The sequence below is a fragment of the Pararge aegeria genome, chromosome 19 (assembly GCF_905163445.1).
Source record: "Pararge aegeria chromosome 19, ilParAegt1.1, whole genome shotgun sequence".
Classification (NCBI taxonomy): Eukaryota; Metazoa; Arthropoda; class Insecta; order Lepidoptera; family Nymphalidae; genus Pararge; species Pararge aegeria.
The window spans coordinates 11359766-11375007 of NC_053198.1; the positions used below are offsets into that span (position 1 = coordinate 11359766).

General features: G+C 34.4%; 1 protein-coding gene across 1 annotated transcript in view; it reads left to right on the plus strand.

Annotated features, from left to right (window-relative positions):
- LOC120631972 overlaps positions 1–15242 on the plus strand; it is a 344454-nt gene that overhangs the window by 311354 nt on the left and 17858 nt on the right. The window lies entirely within an intron of this gene.

A 15242-nucleotide genomic window follows, 5' to 3' on the forward strand; every position in this document is an offset into this window, starting at 1 on the left:
TTGACTTGATTTAAAAAAAAATACAAGCTTACTGATATATCGATGTTTTTTTCGATATAATATCGCAAACGATATTAGTAGGTATATTTTTTCATGAATATTTTGAAACTAGAAACTTTTGGCCTTTTCTGCAATCCTAACATATTCAGACATATTATAAGCCATATAGAACGAAATACTCGGCGAAGTACTATAATGCTACGTAAGCGCTACGCAAACTGCTACGTAGTTTCGTAGCGGATATAACTTTGATATGATCAGAATTCTATGAAATTGGGAATATATCGTATTTGCTAGAACATGTAAGGTCGTATAACAGCTGAATACGCTATAAATCCATTTATGTGGTATTTGCGAGTGCAAATACCGGATTCAGCTAAATCTTATTTGTCTCAGATCTAAATTCTCTGATAGACTAGGGCACATTATCCCTTCTCCCAAACAACAACTCGGTGCAAACAACACAAACTTATACTAACCCTGAACAAACAACACACACTATAAAATAATATGCTGAACAAAGTCAATAATAACAATTCATTTTTCTAATTTTTACATAAAAAAAAATTGTGTCCCGTCTTTTAACGGTAATAAAATCCCGGCATCTGAAGGCCGCGCTCTACTTAATTACAGATTTATTTGTTTTATCATTCTTATCAAGTGTAAACTCAAAATAACTTTATTCAAAAATACACTATATAAGGGCAGTAAATTAAAGAAAAGAAGAAAAAGATAAGATTGAGTTGCATGATGATGACAGATCAGAATACAGTTTTCAGCACCCCACTTCATCTCATGGGTACGAGATGACTATGACAATATTACGTAGAACAGGAAGCAGCATCTCTTGTGTTTCTACTACCATGTACTGCGATCACCAACGCGTCTGTCGTGCGGCGTGATTATTATGGGCATAGCATCGCTGGGAGAGGCCGTTAGTCCAGCAGTGGACTGTTAAAGGCTATGGTTCTCGTGCTAAATAATGACATCGTCTAGACATCGTCCAACGGTGTAAAAAGGCTCTGTAGACCCCTGACTGACTGACTGCAGTGCGTAAGAGTCCTATCCTTATCACAAGATTGCTCTGTCTAGATGATAAGATGCATGTTTAATGCTTATGCATTCACTCACTTGTTTACACTCTAGTAAAAGGATGGTGATAAACTCGATAACCGTCATTGAAAAACTTTTTGTATTTGCAGTTGTTGATTGCAGAAACTGGTTGGAAAAGTTACTGAATCGGGCAGCTCCTTGATATTATACTCTTCATACAAAACTTTATTAAACACTCTATTTGACAATGACAACAGTTTTTGTTTCAATTTTTTTTTATTCCATTACTGCGATGTAGCCTGAAAGTAAGGGATGATGCAGTCTATGATGATGGTGGGCTTACTCGTTTAGGCTGAAGAGCCGTATTTGGTTTGTACGCGGTACCGTCCCGGAAAGCTAAATCGCATAACAAAAGACTACTCGACAAAAATTTTACTGCACGTTGTTTTTATACAAACTGTGCGTAAAATAGTCGTTTATTTCAGACAAATGCAAAACACATTAAATACAAGACAAAAAACTGTAAAGATGTAAATAAAATAAAATTTAATACACATTAATTAATTAATTAATATTAAATCTATTTTATTAGTAGGCAAAGAATACGGTAATATTTTTAATGTGGCCTGCGAAAATAAACTGCTGTATAGCCTTAACAGCGATAATATGAGAGCCGTTTTACAAAAATGTGTTTTGAAAAGTATACTTTATAATGTAACATGAAAATTTATGTATAAACAACCCGAGCAATCCCCGACACGCTGTAAAACACAATAACTACAATTGTATTAATTACGAAAACACCACCCCAAACAAGAGATGTTTGCAATATTGGAAATAACTCGCTTATCAAAGTTCGATTAAACAAAGCATTCCACTATTAATTCGGTTATTCCGGTGAAAACAATGCAGCATTCCATGGGGACTTTGGGATTGAAAATGGCTGGCTTTTATAAGAAATAATAAAATTTTACTGTCCCGCTTTAGTCCGGAGCACGTACCTTGGTCTCTAGTATTGGAACGGGACCAATACTACTTTGAAATTTCACCGAGTCAACTCTTTGAAAATGTTAATGCAGGTACCTTGCTGCATTAGCTTCTTTTACTTTCGTATTATAGCGCAGGTAATTTACATAGTTTAAAAACAAAAATATACTGCTATTGTATTAAAAACATGAGTATGATTTTAAATAAATATAAGAATTTTTCGATAAGCTGCCTGATGGCAGGCTCTTACACCGTGGCTATTAACCACCATATTATTTAGCGTTCCAATACGATACATAATCAAATATACGTCTTATAACTGCAATACCCCCAATTGGTAACGCCTTGAACTGCATCACCTCTTACCATCTATCAGGTGAAACTGCAGTCAAACCTCTTAATGACTTTTTTAGTTACATTACGCAGTCTAATGACAACCATAATGACCTAGTGTTTATCATTTAATTGTAATGCTAAGGATTATCTTTAACTTTATACCATATGCCTATTAAATGCCGATCTTCTCCCCTTTAAGAATTACTGAATATTCTTTTAGTAGCTGAAAACCGGTGGAAACCTGCAAATTATAAACTAAACTTGCGAATTTATTACAGGTAATATTCTTTGCGGTCTCAAACTTCTAAACTATCAAGGAACTAAGTCATAGCTAGAAACAATGTCTTATGTATTTTAAATAATTATCATAAATCGGGCGAAGAAATGTGTTTTTTGAAGGAGTTCAACTCTACAATAAATTGCACACGGAAGTGAAAAATGCGAAATCGTTTACAATTTTCAAAAGCAAACTAAAAAATCTACTATGACAATTGTAATGTTGTAATACCGCTTATGACCACACTATGGCAACGACTTCGCATTTCGCAACATACGGTTATCGAAGTATCTGAGGGTAGATCTTTAATAATTTATATGTATACCTTAATAATAAGTTTAATATAAAAATGATTGCTAATCAAATAATATAAGTTCAATATGATTTATCTGTAAGTGAATATGTAAATTATTCTTTAAGAGAAATAAATGATGCTTTAACCTAAATGCTTAGAAGAAACAACAACCAAAATGAGTGGTAGGTATATTCAACTGTAGACTTTCCGAAGATGAAAACAAAACTTCAAAGTCAATCAGACACCATAGTTAAAAATATACACTGTCAAACCAGTAGCAATATGTACAACATCAGCCCTACACCTTTATGTTTAATGCATTAAAGTCGAGTCACGACTAACATCAATTATTGTACAACGTAGTAAAATAAAAACAAGAATAAATATTTGCGATATTAATAAAAGCAACAAACTTAATTCACATTCCCACAGAAGCTAGACATTGTGCCAATGGAATTAATGTCTAAGCGTAACACAAAACCAAATCTGTGGGAACGAGATTCTTATGCAAATTTCGATACATCGCGGATCGGGAGTGCGAATGTCCAGTGAATTAGGCCGGTCGTTTATCAGAAGGGATTCCCGTAATTCACCTGAGCTCCCTGGTTCTGAGTATGACAGCGGCTGGTACATATTTATCTATAACGTCGGGGATAGTATATAAGCCATCTGTTATACTGTGGTACTGAGTTGAGATAAGTAAAACTCGCAACGCAAGCGCTAGAAATATTTGTTTATTTATTATTTCTCTAATTACTGACTTCGCCTTGACTGTGCTTTAAGTAAAACTTACTGTTGAACTACAGAGTTCTTCCAATAATTTGTGCTCAGGAGATTACCTTTTGTTGAGCCAAACCAGCAGGCAGAAATTAGGGCAGCAAAAATAACCCTGTTGTTAGCCGGTAAATTGTTGATAATCGAATTCAACTCGTCAACAAACAACATCGTTGAATGTAACACATCGATTAGGAATGTATATTAAGTTATCGTAATTACTGAATGTGGCTTGCTTAGATACTAAGTAATCGAATGTATTGTGGCGACTACGAACCATAAAAACGAGTGTCAGTTTCAATCAATTACTCAAAAAAAAAATCTAAGCCAACAATTATTACAGTAGGTAAATTTTGGCAAACATAAATAAATATACTACGACAATACACACAGCGCCATCTAGCCCCAAAGTAAGCGTAGCTTGTGTTATGGGTACTAAGATGACTGAAGAATATTTTTATGAATATAATTACACACAAATACTTATAATATACAGATAAACACCCGGACATTAAAAAAACATTCATGTTCATCACACAAACACTTTTCCAGTTGTGGGAATTGAACCCACCGCCCTGGACGCAGAAAGCAGGCTCGCTGTCCACTGCGCCAACCGGCTGTCAAACATAATTTAATGCTGCTTGGTTAAGTATTGTAACATCCCATAAGCAGTTATCTCAATATAATTTAAATAGATTAAATAAACCGAACACTTATTAATAGATTCTCTATACTGTACAAGTACAAGTAACCTATTTATCAATCTATTGCACTGATTGCCATTGATTTGCGATTAATTGAGAGTAAATTAATGTTTATTGTTATTTAGTAACTCCAATCGTAAATGGTTATAGTATGTAGGTTTGATTATGTGTCACAAGATCTCGGTACACTTTGCCTTGTCTGCATGAATTATTTGCCATTGGGTGACAGAAGCCCAAGCAGCATAGCTATCTTCTTCTTCTTCTTCTGGGCAGTTTCCGCACGTAAGCGCTTCGCTTGTTGTACGTGAAAATTCCCAATGTTGCTCGCTACTCCAGCCATCCAAGCTCGTTCCAGAATCCCAGCATGCCGCCCAGGTTGCTGAGGATTTCTGGGATAGTAGCTGGTGATCCCAGGTAGATCTCGCGTTGCTCTGTCACGCCCGTGCAGCATAGCTATGTGCCGTTCTTATTACAGACACCTAGGTTACATCTTGAACAATCAATTTAACATAGAGTTTACGTAGTTATAGCTGTTATACTAAGTTGTAGAGCAGTTATTAATTTGGTTCGCCGAATAGGGCGACCTGTGGTAGTCCACAGACACGTGAAGAGAGTGGTTAAAAGTGTTAACCATCGCATCATTGGAAAGAATAACAATTATAAATCCTTATAAATAGAAAAACAACCATAAATCCCCCAACCCTCATCAAAACAGTGCGGAGAGTTTCAAATCTTATTCCTTCTCTCCTATAAGCTCTTCTCTCTTAAGAAGAGGCGGGTGAATAGAAGTTAATAGAACTTAGTTAATAGAAGGATGTCAAAGGCTGCAGTCCTTATTGGACTATCATCAGTGGCGTGCATAGAGGGTATGCAAGATGAATGAAGCTTATAGAAAAGTCCTATTATAGTAAAAGGACTACGTAATCGATAAATAAGCTTGGGTGTAAATTATTGCTCTAACCAGGTTGCTCTACTAATAATTTAAAATGACTTTGTGCAATGGTGATAACAAAAAAAAAAACACCCGGCTAAGTTTGTTTTGGGCTTCTTCTTAGACCAGTACGCGTTTGGAACCCTCGTAGCTTTAGTTTTAAGTTTACGAATGTGGTTATCGCCATCATCTCACTACCATGTAATTCTTATGTACGCATCAAAAGTGCCACCTATGGGCCTACTTGAATAAAGATATTTTTGACTTTTACTTTGAATGAATGAATACACTTTTATTGTACACCAAAGAAAAAAAGTAGTTACAGAGATATAAATACATATCAAGAGAGTAGACAAGACAAGATGCTAAACATTAATAGACTGAAAATGCTGATAATCAGTAGAGAGGTGCGTTTTTCCCATAGCTCTTCAGAGGGATTCTCGTCAAAGCTAAATAGGACAACCATTTTTTTTTTTAAAACAAGTGTGCTCAAATCTATAAAACAAATAAAATAAAAACACACTTTCTTTGTTTTACTATTATTAAAACATATTCTTATTCACGTTTACACTAAACCTAAGCATCGCCTAAATCGAATACCTAATAATTTAGGCAATGTCAATAGAAAAAACGTTTCACCAACTCCCAGGTGATGCCTATTGGTGTAGTTTTATTTATTGCCAAACCTACACCGTACAGGTATCACCTTAAATTTGGTATATTTTTTTTATTATTATATTATCTTAAATTAGGTTAGGCAATGCCTAAATAGTACTTATTTAAGCATTGCCATGTTCGACGTTAGCTAAAACGGGCATAAGTAACGACCCAACGACTTTTTAGAAGTTAAAAAAGTAAACGAATTTTATAACGCAAGATATTTCAAAAATAGTCTATCAATTGTACACCCTTTTAAATGATAAAAGAATCACCGAAATTAAATTTGTGAAAATTTGAAAGACGATCACTGAGAGGACAACACGCAGAAAAGTTAAACGAAAACTTTATATGTATTATATTATTTTATTAAACCTATAGCAGAAACAGTAAATATAATAATAATTTTCTATATTTAAATAGATTATATTTACAACCAAAATTACCGCTTTACTCACTACGTAATAAAAGTACACTTTTTTAACGCGAAACCAGACTTCTCATGTCTGTCACCTGTTCGCGGATCGCCGAATGTTCGCGACCCCAATACTCCATTGACGGCCCCTTCGATTAAACTAGTAGTTATTAAAAAAAAGACTGTTTAATGATATTTATGCATAGGGTCAGATTTTCGCTGATCTATTTCGCGTGAGAAATAAATGAGCACAGATGTACACCTGCTGAGTCGTTAGTGCCCCATATTAACCAACGTTACAAATACGAGTACGTTTTACTAGATTAATAAAAAGAAATTCGTGAATATGGGCAGCCGTCTTCACTGTAACAAAAGTGTCACTCAATAGTAGTATATCTGTCTAATTTATATAGAGTCTGCTAACCGCGTATTTCGTCCGTTATTTAAGTTTTTTCAAGAATCCCGTGGGAATTGTGTGTTTTTCTAGTATGTAAAGTAGCCTTTGTTACTCTCCGTCCTTTCAACTAAGTCTATGCCAAAAACCAAGTTGATTGGTTGATTAGCTAGGGCGTAAAGAAAGTATACCCGAGGAATATTGATTGTGATGATCATAATTATCATTCCCAGCATGGCAATGTCTACAAGCTCTCTCGTATGAGAGAGAGAGAGAGAGACAGAGAGAGATACATAGATTAAACCTACAACACTCCTTTTCCTTCTGCCAGAGGTTGCCTGTAAGAGATTGCTTACAGCAATAAGGCCGCCTTTTCCATGCCTACAATTTTTGTTTATTCTTTTTTTTTATGTGAAACATCTATAAGCGGAGGGTAAACCTGATTGTTGGCGTGGCGACACAGGCCGTGGCGACGCTTCGCCACGCTATATGATTGGATTTTTGTATTTCGTATGTAACAATAAAAATGAATATTAATTTTGTAATAAAACAGTCATTATTAACCGACTTACAAAAAGGAGTGGCTATCCATTTAGTTGTATTTTTTTTTTATTTGTGGAACAAATTTGTGATGCCTTATCTTTTCATTATGTAATATCTGCGATAACTTACAGAAAACAATTTTGAAGTTTCACAGCTGCCAGGCGTCCCGGCTCACACTTTTTTTTTATGTATATTTTGTTGTTTGTGTGCAATAAAGTATTTCTTCTTCTTCAACACTCACTGTTCCAATGTCGGTTAATCGGGTTATGTTAATTACTAATGGCGCACCATTAAATTGGTCTTGGACTGGTGAAAGACAAACGACGCAGTTACGGCAGTAAATAATCAACTGTAGTAGTGTGTAGTATCTTAAAAGAATGGACAGAAGCAGGCGTTACTTTGCGGAAATCAATGCTATATTATGAAAATTAAGCTTAATTTGCTATAGTCCGCAAAAGGCAGGAGAATCTGTATGGTGTGATTTATAGTTAAGTCTTAACAATTATTCATTGTAAAGTCAACAATACGGTCCTGAGGATGCTCCGGTTTCGAAGCGAAACGTGCGTAGAGGGTACATTGCAAAAGATTTGTTTAGTGTGGAGTATAAGGACTGAAAAAATTATAAATTACACCATACAGATTCTCCTGCTTTTCGCGGAGCTATAGCAAATTAAGCTTAATTTTCATAATAACTTAAAAGATACAGATAGGCGCTTTAATAAAACCTAGAAGCACAGAAAGCTCTATATAGTGTAAGTATAAAGTTTACTTATGCCTGACATACATTTACATCAAAAATTCCACGAAGATCCTTCTTACAACTTCTAATTATCCCTCACACTTAACTCCACATGACTTCACTAAGAGATGAAGTCGCATAAGTAACGCATCCTTAATTATGTATTGGAGTGTTCACAGTGAAACTCTACGCACCTGCGGCCCTGTCGTCCTTCATTATAAATGACAGGATGAACTGGGTGCAAGCAGAGAACAAGTATCTTTATTGATAGAGCAGTAAGAGCTATTACAAACTAACGTTATGTTTACTTCTGTGAGAGGAAATTGGGCCAGTTGACGTCACTTACCACAATCGCCTTACGACTGGTGGAGCTTAATAAAGTGAAAATAAAAACACCTAGGCACAAACGTAAACAAAAAACCTTTTAACAGTACTCAAAAATAATAATCAATTTAGTAGTCTATTATACAGACAATAAATGACGCATTTGCCGCTTTGTGTTTTTCATTTATTTATCTGTATTCGGAGTGGCAGTAGGTATTCCAAACGAAAATACAATTTAAACTACGCGACTTTTTTTGCGTATTTTACTTTAATATCATATTTATGTTACAGATAAATATTATCAAGATAATTTCGCAACACATTAAGATCTATTTAGATTTCATTACGCCAGATACGATTACGTTTCTTCTTCTAGCAAACTTTAATCCCAATTCTTACTTATTCTAAGTAAGCTTCTTTAAACGTTCAAAGATTTATCTCTACCTATCGATTTGATCGGAAAAGTTTAACATATTTTCTCTCTGCGGGCAGAAAGTATGACCCCAATAAATATTCAAGCGTTGCTGACAGTTGGAAAATTTGGACGTCAAATAAGTTTTTACCGACGTCTTATATATTTGGAAACTTTGTGAGACCCGAGTTTTATATGCTTAGTTGGTACTAGTTTTTGCTCGTATTCATTGATACACTTTTTTTTATTATTTAACATTTCGTGAGACTGTTATGTTATCATTTATGGCCCATGATTTTATTTATGATTATATTATAGCTTGAAGACGGCTCCATAAATGTGAACTACCAATAAAAAAGGGAATTAAGAAAATATAGCACAAGACTAAAGATTTAGTAAATAATTTTAATAGTTCCAAGTGTAGGTAAAACACTAATAAAATTAAAGATTTTAAACTAAATCAAGAGTGAATAGGCATCTTCTAGGCAAGCGCGCTTCATCTTAGGCTGCATCATCATTTACCATCAGGTGTGATTGCAGTCAAGCACTTGTCTATATACTTAAAAAAAAAAAAAAAAAAAAAAAAAACTAAGATTATCGTGGTTAATCAACATTTCTTGAAAATAGTTCAACGGGTACATACCACGATAATATTATGATATTTTCGACCCAGTTGCATGGATCGTGGTCACAACGGGACTGCGGAGGTGCGAGATATCAAGTTGTATGTCACGGGCAAAATCTAACTCATTTACTTCAAAACTTCGTAAAAAACCTGCATGCCTGAGAGTTCTCCATAATCTTCTCAAAGGCGTGTGGAGTTCAACAATCCGCACTGGGCCAGCGTGGTGGACTACGGCATAAACCCTTCTCATTGTTGGAGGAGACCCGTGCCTGTAATGGTTTGATAGGAGACCTGTAGTGAACCGGTAATGGTTTGATATGATGATGAAGAAGATATAATAAAAGTCTCCATTCAAAACATAAAAATATTCCCACTTTAAGAAGATTTTATAAACAAGCTACACTTGATGTTATGGCTCCAACCAGCTTCCACAAATTGACTTTTCGCCTTTTCACGTGAGGAAACTTTACGATTTTAATACTGTCAGTGAAATTTATAGGCGCTGCAGCCTGCAAGCGGAGAACGTTACCACCGCAAATAAATTCTAATATTTTGATGTCTTAAGATGGCGGGAAATGCAATTTGCAGGCGGAAAACAGAAATTGCAATACCACACTGCGATTGCCCAATCTCTTATAATTTACACGTTAAAGTTTTTATTGTTGTCGTTTGTTTTCAACGTGAAATTTATATATGTAATCACAATAACCTAACCTTACCTCCAACCAAGCAACTTTAAGAAAAAATTAAATGTTCATATTTTTTGGGAAGATGAAATGTTATGAAATATAAAAATGAAAATTTTTTGCGTACATTTGCGAGAGCAAGAACACAAAACTACAATTAGTTTTTTCTAACTTGTCTTATAATGTAAAAAATATTTTCGTTAATTTTCAGTGTAAATTATGTGTTAAAAAAAACCAAGTATATTAAAATAAATAAAAACAAACACAATAAAAATATACATTTCAAATTTAAAAACCGATATTAAATATAGTGTGAAAACAATTTAATAATGATAGCAATTCAAAGTGGACTACTTCGATCACACACATGTGTGTGTATGACAAACTACCTCATACAATAATTGCATTGACACCATATCTATCGAAATAGTGCACTATGAATTATTATCACTGACTGTTAGTGCTATACGTATCATTATTACAATAGATCAAAGCTAGAATCTGAAAGCAGAATATACCTACCGCGTCATACGCACAACAATATCACTTAACAAAGCCTTCGGGCGAACCCTCTTGTGGCACTGAAATTGCATTGTTATTATTGATTGGTCTTAATTGTCAGACAGGTAGCTAATGAAACTGGAAACACATTTACAATAGTTTAGAATTTAGTAATACTAAGTGTCCTCGATATCCAACATAATCTAACAGTTTGGTTAGGTTATGTTGGAATTACTCTGAAAATTATTGTCTATGAAAATTAAAAAAAACTATTTGCCACAAATTCTGCAACGCTTTAGTTTTGCGTCTATTTTGTGGAAATAATAATAAGTACAAAGATAAGTTTATATGAGACTATATCAGACCTGAGTTTAGCGCAAAAATATTGCTAAATATCTATTTATCTTCCTTCTGGTGGGTTACCACCCTACCAACCAATTAATTTATTTTAATTTTTTTTTCTAAATATTCAACCTTGAATTTTCACGAATTTTTTCACGGGACACGAAAAAAATGGAGTGGACAAATTTCAAACTATTATATTAATCGGTCGTGGTATGTTGATTAGAATCTTTAGGTTACATAAACATATTTGCTGTAACAAAAGAATCCCCAATTTCGATTGAATTTCTCAAATACTTACTTAAAGACTATTAAAAGCAAGAAAAATAGCAATAATTACTCAAATACAATTTTGACACATTTAGTACATTTATTAGTTTTTCATTTATTAGGTTGCTGTGCGCTATAAAAAAAAAAACACCTTTAGTCACTCGCGTTTCGGTATCTTTGGTGTAGCCTACTTTCTTCAAATCTACTAGACGAAGTTTTATACACGTAAAGTGTTAGGTGGCCCAATTACCTAGACATTTTTCGGGAGCACATAATACAATCTATATAGATAAAAGAAAGTTGTGTTAGTTACACCATTTATAACTAAAGAACGGCTGGACCAATTTTTATGATATTTAATTTATAAATTCATCAAAAAAAAAAATTATCCGCTGTTCGCCGGGAAAGCTAGTTTAAAATATATAATTCTACCACTGAGACCTAAATATATACTTTTTTAATTTAGAAACTATCTGTTGCCTGCGATCTTCATCCGCATTTATTACGGTTTTTTTACAAATTGCCTTGAATACAAAGGGGTGCTTTAATAACCCTATCATCGATGAAGTACGACGATATTTAAAATGATCATCCTAAACTAAACAAAGCATAGTGAGGATATACAGTGTAAAAGATAATAAAGGGGATATTTTAAAATCGAGCCTTTACACTAACCCAGTTAAATGCCTTACTCATTATTCATTAGGCGGGAAATTATAAAAATACTACATCCAACGGTAAACGAAAAAAAGTTTTATCGTACGGAACGTGCTCCAGGTGAGTCGGACTCTTACATCTCGATCGGTTTTTTATTGACTCAGCTTAGGATTATAATTCAAAACGAAGGGCCCCGTGAAACACCTTTTGCTTGACTTGCTTAGCGTTTGACCTGTGACCTCTGTCTATTGCCACGTGTATCACCCCTAGATGAGCCCCTTAGAAGTGCATTATTCTCTATGCACGATGCACAATATATTAAACATGCCACACGTCCATGTCCATAATAGTGGTTTATGTACGCAAAGTTTGAAATTATGGTAGAAGCGTAAATTTTAAACTCTATCTGCTTGTGTGGCTTTCAATAGTGCCGTATGTTAATGTAATTTTATAACTGCGTTTTTCGATAAAAAGCATTTATTTTTGGTGTGATAAAACTACCTACTATAACAGCTGTTCGAAGGTGTCCGTATTTTATCTTGTTTTATTAATATTATATTATGTATATAATGGCGTGCAATTCATATACGCCCAACATAAAATTAAAAAAAAAAAAAAAAAAAAGTTAGTCTAAGATGATTTGGATGGATTTTAATGTTTATTTATTATTTATTTAATATTGATAATAATACGTAACTAAATAAAATAAAATAAACTAAAACCAAATAAATATAATGCTATGTTGGCAGTGACATTAACGTTAACATATCTGTGGCGTTGTTTCTCCCAAACAGAGTATCGCCTTAGCGTTATGTTGTAGCAGTGGTTTAGTGATATTATTATTTTTTTCTATTTTAAACAGTGAACGTTTCTAATTCATGTTTATTATAGGAGTATTAAAATAAATCTTAATGAACATTAGTTTAATAATAGGTAGGTGCTAACGTAATAAAACTTTCAACTTATGAGAATCATCCCCAAGCGTCAATTACTGATACGAAATCGGTTGCTGTGTAATATCCAAGAACTCCAAATTTAATATCCAACATTTTAAACTCTACACTTACTTATCTTTAATACCCCTTACAATTAACCTAGTTATTTGGTTCGCGTGCAGCGGGGAGTTGCGACCCCTTTCACGCTCACAAGGGCTGCTTCTACGCTTTGATTAAACTCGAAATATTACGAAATAGCCTGTTTTAATCAGATTTATGCGTAGGGTCAGATTTGCGCTCATCTATTTCGCGTGGGAAACTTTGGACGCGAATTAGTATATAAAACTTGTTTTTTTTTTATAATATTTTTTATTGTAACAGGTTAGGTGATTTGATGGTGGTAACATTTACTCCAAGACTAACCGACACTATTATTATTATAACTCTTTATTAATACTTTTAATTTGACGACCTACCTGGCACAGTAGTGGGTGCTGTGGTTTTAAGTGGAAGGTCCCGGGTTCGATCCTGGGCAGGGCAATTTGGGAATATCTAATTTCCAAATTTCTTCTGGTTTAGTCGGTGGCTTTGGGTTCGGATGGTTACTACTCTACCGACAAAGACGTGCTGCCAAGCGATTTGGTACGATGTATCGAAGAAACGAAATATGCGTATGCTTTTAATATAACTGCCACACTAACAGGTTAGCCCGCTAACCTTAGCTGGTTACGGGACAGCGTCATTATTTACCACCAGGCGGTAGCATTTAAGGGCCAACTTGTAATGAAGTAAAAATAACAATATTGATCAATTTTGTCAAAGGCCAAAGGCTTTTAAACGTGCTATTATTTCTGCTTTGTCAAGCAATCCGGACTACACATTTGGATTGTAATTTTTAGTTTTCTTTTGTTATTTTTCTTGTTATTAGTTTTGTTTTACTTTTCGTATATTACAGTTTGTAGTTTTAATATCGGCTATTTTCTAGTAAATGCTGTGCACACCGTTAAGTCACACAGATTAGAAACAAAATATTTGTAATTTTTCTTTACTATGTATTGTGAACAAGCTGTTGGTGTAACTTTACTAAATAAATAAATAAATAAAATAACGAAACTGCTTCAAGCACGTTAGTACCTACCTACTTTATTATTATGACTGAACATGCTGCTGTCACTTTGTTTTTTTGTCTCCAATTGATTATTGATTGACGCCATCTTGGCGCTGTAACAAAAGTGTCCAAGGAACTAAAATAAGAATTACTAAAATTTACTATATTCTTACCGCTTTAAATGCGGCAAAACTCAAGCTCACATTGGCCCCAAGACACTCAAATATTTCAATTATCATGCGACAATATATTCAATACTATTGTTAAGCTTTATTAACGATGAAATGAAAATAAAACATTTTACGAGTCGATGTCTTTAATATAAATGTATAATTTTAAGTTTTGAATGTTTGTTTCACGTGAATTAGAATTTATGCTTATAAAATACCGCAAATACGCTAGACTATGCGGCTGTACGCCGGCGTCAGCTTTATTAAAAGCACTCACTTTGATCGCGCTGATTCGGTGTCACCTGCAGGAAGTAATAAAGGTCGATACAAACACTGCTTCATAATAATTACGAGCGGGACGGTGCGGCGCAGTTTTGTTCACAACATATTGACAGCGGAATGCCTTTGTACGTTATAAATCCACTTTGAACCACTTCATTACGGGCCGGGATTGCTGAATTTGCGTACATAATTACGAAATAATTGAATTTTAGCATCACAAATTATTTGACAAAGCATTCGAGCTTAGATATTCGCAAAATCCTCAGCTTCTTGGATATTTGATATCTATTCTGAAGTCATAACTCATTTAACATTAAAATCACGGTTATTTCTAAAATATTTGCTTAAGGTGGTACCTAAATATACCTATACTTATTCATCATCATCATCATCACTATCATCATAAACCCATTACCGGCCTACTACTTGGCAAGGGTTTCCTTCCACAATGAGAAGGGGTTAAGGACGTAGTCCACCACGCTGCCGCTGTAGACCAGCGGATTGGTGGACTCCACACATCTTTGAGAACATTATGGAGAACTCTCAGGTATGCAGATTTCCTCATGATGTTTTCCTTTACTGTTGAAGCAAGTGATATTTTAATTGTTTAAAACGTAACTTAGAAAATTTAGAGGTGCGTGCTGAGTTTCGAACCCGTCCGCCCACGAAAGTGAAGTCGAAGTTGTACCCACTGGGCTATCACCGCTCCTATACTATGCTTATTGTTCATAGTTATAGTTCAATTATTTTTCTCAAAATGTTGACAAAATAAAATAATTACATAATTCCTGTGTTTCTGCATACAAAAACAAAACTGGTTACGCA